The sequence below is a fragment of the Mixophyes fleayi genome, chromosome 4, assembly GCF_038048845.1.
Source record: "Mixophyes fleayi isolate aMixFle1 chromosome 4, aMixFle1.hap1, whole genome shotgun sequence".
Classification (NCBI taxonomy): domain Eukaryota; kingdom Metazoa; phylum Chordata; class Amphibia; order Anura; family Limnodynastidae; genus Mixophyes; species Mixophyes fleayi.
The window spans coordinates 194,187,121-194,200,437 of record NC_134405.1 but is presented as its reverse complement, the minus strand read 5'-3'; positions in this window follow the sequence as shown (position 1 = coordinate 194,200,437).

The window sequence follows — 13,317 nt, the reverse complement described above, 5'->3', positions numbered from 1 at the left end:
TATATTTCAATGGCTTTGTACAACCACGGATATAGTACATAAACCAACCCCACATGTTTAGACAACCAAGGCCATTATGTTGCTTTCATATGCCACAATCCACATACGTTTGCAAGTTGAAGTGTCTAACATGAACACTAGGTAAAGACAAATAGCCATAAATTAAGGATGGTTCCCATTGAAGCAAATATAAAAGACATTATTGATGTGCCTTATTCTCAGGTTTACAGCAAAACCTACCAATAAGGTGAGTTTTCATTTTGCTCTATAACTGTAAGTTTATGGTAAGATATTTTTCCATAAAAAATATCACAATTTTATTAACCATGTGTTATAATATTTTAAATATTATGAATTTCAATGGGATAGATATTAGCTTTAATGGATACCTTTGTGGACTTTAATTTATTAACTTTTTCCTGACTGTCCACAGTTAATTTTGAAGTCATCAGGAACTTCCTCCAGCTCAAAAACGGCATTAAGGGGTCATTAGTGTAACACCCTAGTATCTCAGCTCACAGGAAAACTCAAAAAATGATTATAGTGCATTTATTGACTAAATAAAAAGTAATGTATGTAAAGTGTGTATGTCTCCGGCTGGGTCGGTCTCCTGGCACACTCACTAGTTCTCTCAGCAAGTTCCTTTCTTCTCTTTCCTGCCGGCCAGCGGCACACCTCCCTCTGCTTCTGATTTCTCGGCGCAAACTCTTCTGCATCTGGCCACAGGGGCTATTATGAAAGTAGTTTCCCCCAGCCACCCACTGCAGTGCTGGCAATGGGGCAGTGGTTACATTAGTAATAGCTGTCTATTGGTAGCTGGAATGTCAGCTACCATTACTATTACAAGTGATCTTTTGATGCAGAGATGCAGGTGAGACATGTATGTATCATATCTCCTTTGCACAGGTCAAGTCCACCTAAAGTAAAAATAATAATAATAATAATAATAAAAAATATATTAAATATAGACTGTAAAATTGCATCTGTCTCTTTTCTTCTAAGTATCCGCCAAGCTCGCTGACAGCCATTCTCTGTAACACTGTCTACTTTTTTCATTAATGCATAAATGCCAAGCAGAATGCATGTGGTCCCAAACCCCAGTTATTGTCCACCCATTCCAGCACCTTTCCAGCTTACTCTTAACTTATACACGTAGGTGCTTCGACTTATGTGCATTTTGTTAAATAATTCCAATATTGTTTCTGTTCACTTCTTTCGATTTAACCTGCACTGAGTATGTGACAAGTGTGGGGCCATTACACGGTGGAGCAAATGATTCAGTTCTGTGTGATGGGACTAGGACAGAATAAACTCTAAATACTGGCAATTTGTAATTTTATAAACAAAGTATACAGTACTACATAATGTAATGATTGGAGTAAAAAAGGGGAGAGTTGGAGGCAGCACAATATAAAACAATCACATAACTGATGGATAAATTGTCAAAATTGTATATATGTTTTTTGAAAAGGGATTTTATTGAGTTTATTGACAAAGAGAAATAATAATGAGAGAAGGGGAGGACAAAAAGGCAAAAGGGATAAGGGCCCGGAACTGAGATTACATGTATTTTGCATAATACAGATAAGCATATATCAAATATACAATTGCAATGAAACAATCCAGCAGAAACATGTATACCAGCATAAAACAAATATTGTGAGGGCGACTTATATGACATTGAAAGCAGAGGAAAAGGGATCAAGAAAAAGGCAAAAAAAATAAAGGGGAGGTGGGGGAGAGGATTGTGTTAGTACAGGGAAAAAGAGGGGGAAAAAAAGATAAATCAAAGAAAAGTTCGATCAGTAGAGTTCATTGAGTTCTCTAAACAGTCGGGATATGTCACGTTTATAAAAAAGGGATATTAGGAAGAAAAATAGTACCGCCAGGAATGCCAGGTTGATATATATTGATTGGTTTGGTCGTTTAAGATACTGTCATATACTCTAGGTTATAGATTTGCCAAACACTTTGGATAAACACTGGAATAGTGGGACCCTGAACTGTTTCCAGTTTTTGGCAATTAAACATCTAGCAGCAGTGAGCATGTGACTAGTGAGTTTCCAGATCACTTTGTGAGTGTCAGGGGGCAGGCGAGGGAGGAGGAAGTAGGAGAGGTGAAATGGAACTTACAGGTGAGTAATTTATGTTATATTTTATTATATTTACTATATTTTAAAAATTATATTTTTGTTAGGAAAATGTTTGGAAATTAGTTTAACTGTATGTAAAAGTAACTCCTTAATCACATACTTCTCCAATATGGATGGCCAGAGCAATTCATAAAAATGTGGCACGTATCCTTGTTAGCTAATCAAATATGCAGTAAGAATTGTTATTTGAATAGATATATGCAGTGCCCTTAAATAGTTTTATCAGTTTTTGCAAATATTGCAACTCTGCCAAGTAGACCAACTTGTATTATTTTGTGATTTGGTGATCCTTTAAACCAGGGGTGTCCAACCTTTTAGCTTCCCTGGGCCACATTGGCAGACGATGAGTTGGTTTGGGCCGCACATAAGATACACTAACAATAACGATAGCCGATCATCCAAAAAAACATAGAAAACATAGTTAACATATATATATATATATATATATATATATATATATATATGAGAAAAAAGTTATATATATATATATATATATATATATATATATAGATATCACTTTTTTTTAAAATCCCCCTATACTTACCTTTCAATCGCCCTGTTCAAAAAATCCTCTCTAGTTATTATACTATAATCACTTTTTCTATTGTTTCGATGCAATATCATTTAAGCCAGGCATTGTATATCAGGGTGCCCTGACCAGGCCTGTGGTACCTGACATATACACCACTGTGACCCCAAATTGTGACCTGTTTTGATAAATACACCACTATGTTATTTAAGGGATAACAACTTATAATGGGCCAAAGAGAATAACATATAATGCCCCATTAGTAATACAAGTAGAAGTATGTAGCAGGGAGATAAGGTCCATGATGCTCCAGGACCAGGTGACTTTTATTCACTTGTCACCGTCCCTTGAAATAATAAAAAAAATCCCCATTAACTTACCTTTTGATCGGCTTGTTCTCCTGTCCTCTTCTCTTCTTTTCTCCAATTCTGTGCTGCTGATTGTTCTTCTCGCGCGGGTGTCTCCCCTGTGCTGCGCTCCGCAATGTTGGGCGTGATGACATCACGCCCGACATTCACTGCGAGCGCCGCACGGAGGAGGAGACAAGGGAGGGAGCTGAAGTACCAGCTGACGTGACCGCGTGACCGCAAGTTAAGTAGTTTCTTTTCTTTTTTTTTTGCAGGATTTTTTTTTACCATTAAGAGCGCTGCCCCCTTGCCACAGCCAAAACTCCTTCTGGGCCACATTTACAGGCCTGCTGGGCCGCATGCGGCCCGCGGGCCACGGGTTGTACAGCCCTGCTTTAAACTGTCATGTGGAATACAATGTCTACTTATAAGATTTGCTTGTTTGTGCTATATCCAACCCATCTTATTTTCCAGGGTAAAATCTCCAGGACCGCAGAAATCTACATTTAGTAAATCTTTAGCAGATCATTTTAAAGCAAAATATTATTTAAAAAATGAAGTTGCAAAAAATAATCAGAAATAGCATCTTCTCCTTTAAGCAGAATCAGAAATGACACTAATCAGTGAACCATTGTGATCACATAAATGAATGACTGTTTCCAATTATATCAAGAGTATAATGGTTATAGGACAACAGTAGCTATTCTAGGCAGACATTATTCTGAGAATATGGAGTTACTTGGTCTGCATCATTGAATAAGCATTTAAAATACATTGTCACTAATTTTCCATTATTTTACTTGCACAATGATTCCTAAATCAGTACTCCTTTACCCATTTTCATGCAAGAATGTATGACTATCATTGTTTCTATTATAAGAAAGGATATATTTCAACCCATTTTATAAATGTATGTTAAAACTATTTTTCTTTTATTCTACAATTAACATTGTTACTTTTTAACCAAAAGTTACAGGCAGAATATCTCATCAGTGAAAATCTTCTCATCGTTAAACTGTTTTTTTGTTTTGGTTTTTTTTTTGCTTTTCTTCTTATAACAGAATCCTGATACATAGTTAAAATTACAATCAGTGCTTATTAAACAGTGGAATTCCATAATTAACAAACAAGTATCATTTTGATGAAAGGTGTTTTATAAAGTCTGAAAACACTTGGTACTATGTTTGTTGCATTGTAACACAGCCCCATATTAATAAACATAACACTAAAAATATAATACAAAGCAACATAAATGTTGTTTTTTTGGGGGGGGGGAAACATCCTATTTTCAATGCACATAAAAAAATATGAAAAACCCTGTTTATACCTTCTATTCTGTGTACAGAGAATAGAAGTATAGTTAAATGCTTTGATTTGAGGCACTGCCCTGTGAAATACTGCAGGGGTTAAAGTGTGATTCAACGTTCTATAGCTTCCATGTTCTCCTTATCCCATATTTCATTGTTGCTGTGTCTTCTGTCTGTGAAATAACCACAAAACGAAAGTCTTATCTGAAAATGCAGACTTTGTAGAGGGAACAGCCTGAGCATGCACAGCAAAGTACAAAGATGTTCTCTTTTTGAAGTTATGGTCTAAATATGAAATGTCAAGCTGTCTAAGGAAATGACATTATTCCATAATATAAAATCAGACAATAATAAACTGACTTTAAAAAATACAAAAGCTTGATATGTTTACACTATATATGAATCAGGCATGTGACTATGACAGTTTGTTACAAAAATGTACATATATCCTACGTTTGAGGAGGGCAGGTAAGCAATCAACGCTGGTTACATCATTTTTGCTTTAAAAAAAATGCTTGCACAATGTGGTTACTCTCTAAAGAGCAATAAAATGTTTCTTAGTTGAGATGTATGACTACCAAAATGTAACTGCGAGTCTCTGGAAATGTCAAGGGCACATCATGAAGCTAGTGCAACTACACACCTATATTAGTTTATTAGACAGAATGCTACTTTGCACCTCTCAAACATTGATGAATTCCTCTGCACTCTCTGTATTTTCTGCACTAATAAGATCACTGGTGAGCCTCTGCGCCATTTCTCTTTATAGGAGCCAGTTAGTAGGCTTCAGCGTCTGCATTTCATCATCTACCATGGCATCTACTTTCTCCCTACTGACAACCTGTAAATGTTATGTGCTAAAAAACCCATTAATTACTTAAAGGCTACCTCCATCTTCAAGAAATGGTGTAAATGTAAAGCATTTAGACCCCTGGTATTGTATTTGCTAATGAAATGTCCTACCCAACTTCTTTATTAACAATATATAGACTCTATGGCAGTTTAGTTTTACAGTTGTCAGGATAAACCTCTTCAAACATTCTTGAATGTGGTATATGGACACGGTTCACCCAGAGTCCTGATTAGATCTCATGCATGTCAAAAAGCTTATCCTGTAAGTGTTTAGTTTACTGTGGCATCACTGGCCATACCCATATGTTTGAATTCACCAATTCACACAGCTAACACAGTTTGTGTCTCCACAGCAAGTCTACAAAGCTATAAATTAATACAGATATTAGAGGTAATGTTGGAATGCTATGACCTGTATATAACCAATGGACTGCAGTCTCATGCTTTTATATAATAATATATAAAATATATAATAACTATTCATCAACTTATAATATCCATATAATATACAGTAGGAAAGGCATTATTCCACATACAGTATTTTGCATTTATTAAATCCATGATTGCATAGTGGAAATCAATGGTAATATACCAAGAATAAAATGATTATAACCACCAGGAAGGTAATTATAAAGATTATGGCACAGAATGCATGGATATCTCTATACCATGTATACAAAGTAGACATACCACTTTATGAGTACTTAAAAACCAAAACACATTTTACTACTCCTAAACATAAAATTGAGTTTTTAAAGAGAATATGAATCAATTTTTAATATTAGTACAAATACCGAATCCTTTTTTAAAATTGTATTACCAACTTAAGTGGTGAACATTTTCTTTAAGCACATTAAAATGGCAGTAGTAAAATGTGTATGAGAGGACTAATGGGAAGGACCACAGATTTTGAGTTTTCATTCCGCACCTCCCGCAGGATCGCACAGCCCCATTTTTTTGGTTGGTGCTGAGACATTGGCGAAAGTGCCTCAGAAAGAATGGCTCCACATGTAATTTTATTGTTTAACTTTAACAAGTCATTACTAACATTGCATATATATATATATTATGGACATATTCTAATGAATCCCAAATAAAGTGGTACCCCTGCTTCTTACTAAACAAAATAAGGGTATGATAGAATCTTTGCTCAGAAAAGTTGCTCTGCAAGGTCAAGCTGATATGTCCATTAGGAGCCACTGTTCCACTGAAGGCTATTGTAAGATAGTGTATAATCACTGAAAATGCATAGGAGTTCTTAGTGTAGTCTTGCATGGGAGCACTACACTATTCCAGCTAAAAATGTGTGTATCAAATCACTGCCATTGTCACATGTCGAAGTTAAGGGGAGCACTCTTCCCCTGACACGCAAGAGTGCTTCAGCAATTGACTTTCTCTTCCATGTGTCACTACCAGAGTGATTGAGCCCTTATAAACAATGCCCTTTTCTACATGTCAACGTGTAGCATTCACAGGCTACTGTGTTCTACTACCCTTACTCTTAATGAAGATAAATAATGTTGTTTGTGTTGTATAACTAAAGCCCATATTGTTTTAGTGCACATTTGTAACAAAAATAAATAACCACTCATTACTAAAACTGTATATTAATGTATTTTAAATTATAATAAGATAAACTGTGTCCAATAACTATCCAGTCTCAAATATCTAGTTCACCAATATGCATATTTCTTTTTTCTAGTCTTTGTTCATTGGAAATTTGTTTATTAGAACTGTTTTTCATTTGACTATACAGTACTAATTACATTGCAAATATTTTATTGACTTCATGCAATGTCCTCATTTGCAAAGATTTATTGGACTAAAGTATGTTTATTAATGCCATTGTTCTAATCCTTTATTGCAATTTGATTTAATAAAGTGCACCTTATATTATTCTGGCAATAATTTATATGCATTGCTAATAAGAATATTTTCATATTATCATATTTTCATGAAATTACAGACTTCCTAAGGATGATTTAAAAATAAATAAATAAACATATTATTAGTATTCAAACCTCCTCTGCTCCTTTCTGTATAATGGAAAACTCTGAAAAGAACTGAAACTGCCTTATCTCCCAAGTATATGACTGTTTTGCATTGCTTTCATCATAATTTGACAGACTGGATAAATTGGCTTTATTTGCAACCCTGCTGGTGAGACAATAGCAATATCGTTTACCACAAACAAGAGAAATAAATACATTAAAATGCTGTTGAAATGTAGTATGCAAATGTCTGCATGAATATCATCTTTAGTAGGTCATCCTAGTTGGGTGACGCTATTCATTCACTGAATCAGTTAAATGAATGGCAAGATAATAACACACATCTTTATGAATTTAGCTATAGTACACTGTGAAATTGCTATTCTCCAAAGATGCAAAATATGTATTAGAAGTATTTAAAATTTACTGAAAGTTTTATTAAAAGACAAAAGCCTTATTATGCATGTGAAATGAATCTATATAGTGGTAGATTTTTATAATACATACTTTATTCATTCATATTGGTACTTTGTACATTTAGGAATATGATGTGTGTTTGTGTTTTACTTGATTACAACAAATGCATCACTCCAGATTTTAATATTTATACCAGTGGTGGGCAACAGGCAGCCAATGAGGAGTAACTTCCCAGTCATGTAACCTCCTTTGCATAATGCAGGGAGGTCACGCAGCATACCAGCATACCAGAGGAGGAGTAGGGAGTGCAGTGTGCTCTTCCTCCATGGCCTGATTATCCAATAGGCTGACTAGGCTGCAGCCTAGGGTGTTAGGCTTTGGGAGGGATTGTTACAGGGAGAGGTATAAACTAAAATGAATTTATTAATATTAGAAAATAGATGTTTTTCAAAATAAAAATAAAACATGAACGAAAAATGTAGTAAGTTTTTAATGTGACATATTCCCATGGTAAAGGCTGAAGACAATGAGTCATCCTTGCGCAAGTTTTTAAGGATAAGCGAGTAGGAGTGACAAGGATGGCGAAAGGCACAGGTATGACAACTCCCTCCCCCTTCACATTTCCCCCCACTGTAGCTCTCGTTCATGCTTCTGTTCTGCTATACAGTTCTGATTTTAATGAAAAAGAAATTAGTGACAAAGATGTCTGTGCCCTTTTAAAAAGCCAAGGGGAGCAACGTTTCAGGACTGTGAAGGAGCTCCTATATCGCCACTGATGACGCAGTCACGGTGGGGCAGAGCTTGAGCCACGCATAATGGCCGCTAGCATTCCACTGCTGTTTACATGCGCCAAACTTATGCGCAGATTAAGATATGAACTGGCTGAAAGCCAGAGCATTCTAACCAAAGAAATTGTCTTACATGTGGCATTTGGCAGAGAGGTTCAAACAAAGGAAAAAAGAAACACAGAGCAGTGAGTCATCATTACAGGCTGTATCCAGCTGCATGAGGGGGCAGAGGTCAACCACTCCCATCTGAAGCAATGCATTATAGGTAAAGGTTTATAAGCCATTGAAACAGACAAATCACTCTCTTTCGATCACACCACACACACACTTGGAAGCTGGGGACTTCTCTTACACCTGGAGCCCAGAGGACATAATCACTCCATAGTAAGCTTCTGTCTGTAACTTTTATCTTCTTATATCTGTCTGTATAACTCTCCTTGCTTGCATGTATTTCTATTAACTTTCTTTTGAATCCTTTACCTTATATGTATTCTGTCTGTAACTTATAATTACTTTACTTGCACATATATGTAAAGTTTTCCATTTAACTCTCTGAATCTTTAAGTAACCTTTTCACATATACTTTCAGGAATGTTTGCTAATTACACTACAATAAACTCTGATTCCCATCCCCCTCATCTCTTTCACCCTCTATGCTTTGTTCAATCTCCCTGTATCACTCTCTCTCATTTATCTTATATCTTTCTCTCTCTCTTTCATTTAATCTTTCTTTATCTACCACTTAAATGTATATCTGTTTATTTACCATATATATATATACTTACCTGCAACTTGTAATCCCATCCCCCATCTTCTAAGCCCACATGGCATACACACATGCATTCTTAAAACTAGGGGTGTGCACCGGTAACGTTTTGGGTTTTGGGTTCTGATTAGCTTGAGGTTTTGGGTTCTGATTGGTTTTGCCAAAACACCCGACTTGAGGTTTTGGTTCTGATTTTGGGTTTTGGGTTCTGACTTTTTTTTAAAAAAAGTGCAAAAATCCATATTTTTGGTTTTTTTTCACTCCTACACTATTATTAACATCAATAACATTCATTTACACTAATTTCCAGTCTATTCTGAACACCTCACACCTCACAATATTGTTTTTAGTCCAAAAGGTTGCACGAGGTAGCTGGATGTCTAAGCTAAGCGACACAAGTGGGCGGCACAAACATGTGGCCCATCTAGGAGTGGCACTGCAGTGGCAGACAGGATGGCAGTTTGCAAGAGTTTGCTAGAGGTGCAAGATGGAATTGTCCTTGGGCCCTCCCACCCTGATGTTGTTGAAATAGGACATTCGCACTTAAACAAACCAATCAGGAACAGTGAACGTAGTTTAATCTCTGGTACTAATATTTCTGGACTGCAGGAACAGTGAACGCAGTTTAATCTCTGGTACTAATATTTCTGGACTGCAGGAACAGTGAACGCAGTTTAATCTCTGGTACTAATATTTCTGGACTGCAGGAACAGTGAACGTAGTTTAATCTCTGGTACTAATATTTCTGGACTGCAGGAACAGTGAACGTAGTTTAATCTCTGGTACTAATATTTCTGGACTGCAGGAACAGTGAACGTATTTATATATTGCAGTACTAATATTTCTGGACTGCAGGAACAGTGAACGTATTTATATATTGCAGTACTAATATTTCTGGACTGCAGGAACAGTGAACGTATTTATATATTGCAGTACTAATATTTCTGGACTGCAGGAACAGTGAACGTATTTATATATTGCAGTACTAATATTTCTGGACTGCAGGAATAGTGAACGTTGTTAAATATTGCAGTACTAATATTTCTGGACTGCAGGAATAGTGAACGTATTTATATATTGCATTAGAAATTTTTTTATACTTTTTTTATAATTTTTTTATAATTTTTAAATAATTTTAAAATAGCAATGGACTTAGCAGAACAGAGCACAGGACACAGCAACACTGGACTCAGCAGGACAGAGCACAGGACACAGCACCACTGGACTCAGCAGGACAGAGCACTGGACAAAGCACCACTTGACTCAGCAGGACAGAGCACAGGACAAAGCACCACTGGACTCAGCAGGACAGAGCACTGGACAAAGCACCACTGGACTCAGCAGGACAGAGCACAGGACAAAGCACCACTGGACTCAGCAGGACAGAGCACAGGACAAAGTAACCACTGGATTCAGCAGGACAGAGTGACAGGACACAGACAGCACCACTAAAAAAATCCAACCTCCCTCTTCCCTGATCTGAGCCCGACTGAAGATGGCGGCGGCAAGCGAGGAATTTATACAATCCGAGTCTCGTGAGAATCCGACGGCGGGATTTGGAGTCTCAGCCTCGCTTTCACTGATTCTCCCCGCCAGAAATACCCGAACAGTGCTCAGATCGCCGTCGGATCCGTCGGATCGCCGTCCGGATCCGTTCGGGTGGGCTCGGTTTGCGATAATCCGAGCCCGCTCATCTCTACTTAAAACACATTCTTTCTCTGTCTTGTTACATCTATACACACAGAACACTAAAGAGTAAATACTGACCATGCACTCACTCCTTTGCATTTCTGTCTTACAGCATATACACTAGTAAATATATATACCCACACACATAACAGAATAGGATATTATATACTTCTGAAGTTGTAGCATTGTCTGTTTAATCTATAATGTAATATCTGTATTGTATGTATGCATTTATATACTGTATATGCCTGTTTTGTATGTTAAGATAACTGGGATGAATGGATGTTTATATAGATAATGCAGTATAGCGAGGTAAATGACAGATTGGTATTTATTTAGCGATTAACACATAATTGTGGGCTATTTGTGTAATATTTAGGCGAGATATATATACGGTATATATATATATATATATATATATGTTAACCCGTGCATGATACTCATGCATTCTAGTCAAATCAAGATACTTAAGGTCTTAAAAAGGTTCTTGTCATGCATTTGGGCTTAGCCCAGGCCTCCTCAGGGGAAGATCGTTACTTCCCGACGCAAGCGCCCTTTTTAATGTGTGTTCATGAGGTAAAATTACCTCACGAAAATGAGTTTGACCCCTCAACTCGTAAATTTAGCCTTTACTACCCCTCCCACGGGGGGAAGGGGGATGATGGAAGTTAACTGACTTGACTATTCTAATTTTTTTGTCAAATAATGTCAGTATACCAAATTTCAGGTCAATTGGATGAGCCCTTTCTGAGAAAATAGTTTTTTCCACACACACACAGACACACACTAACGCACGCCTCTACACATGTGTGTTCATGAGGTAAAATTACCTCCCGAAAATGAGTTTGAGCCCTACCAAATTTCAGCCCTTTTTGAATTTTTTTTCCCACACACACTAAGAATTTAGTAGGTCAGTGTATAACTCTGCCCAGCAGGTGGCGCTGCAACTTGTTTTTTTTTTTTCCACACACACACAGACAGACAGATGCCACTAAGCATTTATATATTAGATATATATATATATATATATATATATATATATATATATATATATATATATATATATATATTTATATATAGCCTTGTCAAACACAGGGATCATGTAAGTCGCTATTACGGATTTCTAGTTGGGATGCACAAGCATAACAACTGGGATACCTTGTTTATGGTTGGCATGGTATTAGGCGAAACCTCAAAAGGTTGAGTGAAATAATGCCTCTAAAGTACATCTGAGATATCACGGGTGCGTATTATTCGACGTGACGAAAATAGAGGAAAAAGATGCAAATTGCATTATATTCCAATAATTAATGAGATTGGTTATTATTAAGATCAAAGGCATTGTATCATTATTATGGCGGATCCCAGGTTCCTATAACAAGGACCATTAACATTTGGGGGGGAGGGTGAGGAGGGAAGCCAGATCTTCAATTAAGCACAAGTTCATTTTTACCTACTGTGTATTAACCTGGTGTGGAAGGTATGTGGGTCTCTATGAGCTTATTAGCCTAGGGTGGCCTGCATCATTAATCAGATTCTGTCTCCCTCTTTCCTCTGTGGGCTATCTAGTGGGCATGTAAGGAACATTTGGGGAGGTCTGATGGGCATGTCAGGAGTACTGATGGACATGTAAGGTGCATGTAGGAGGTCCAATAAGCATGTGAGGAGGTCTGATTGGTACGTGCGGGGCAGCTGAGGAGGCATGATGGGCATGTAAGGGTCATGTGAGTAGGTTTAAGTTTGAATGTGGGGGAGAGTTGAAGTACATGTGGGGTTTGTGGGGGTCTAAGTGCATGTGGGTGCATATTTTGGCAAGTGTGGCTCTATTTTGCTGAAAGTAGGAGGTCTTGGGGCATGTGGGGGCATTTTGGAATGGGTGATTTGGGTGTGTCAAGGTAGCTTTTGGGCTGTTTTTCTTCTGTGAAATTACGGATAATATGCCGACCTTTGAAAGGTTGGAGGACCGCACATGCAACTCTTGTTGTTTGTCAGGTTGCCCATCACGGATTTATACAGATACACTTATTTCAAACTAGCTGAAGTACCCGGCGTTGCCCGGGTTTAAATTGTAAAGTTATGACGTTATTTGTGAGTTGAATGTAACTGTCAACATTATAAAAATAATTATAAGCTAAGATGTCATCAAAATCCATCCAGTGGAAGGCCCAGAACAGGCTTCTTCAAGTTCTGCCCAGCATACACCAACAGGAGGTCCGACTGAGACCACCACCAATCCTTTAGGCATCCCAAACCAATTGCCAGCCCTCTGAAGTTTTCATCCAAATCCATCCAGTGGAAGGCCCAGAAAAGTTTTGACCAGTGTACAGCAATGGGAGGTCGGACCGGGACCCTAACCCCTCTAAAAACTGTTCAGGAGCCAACTGGACCACCTAGAATTGGTTTCATCCCAATGGGTGCTGGGGTGTACGAATTCATAACCGGACAAACAAACAAATAGACCAATGATTTTTATGGGTG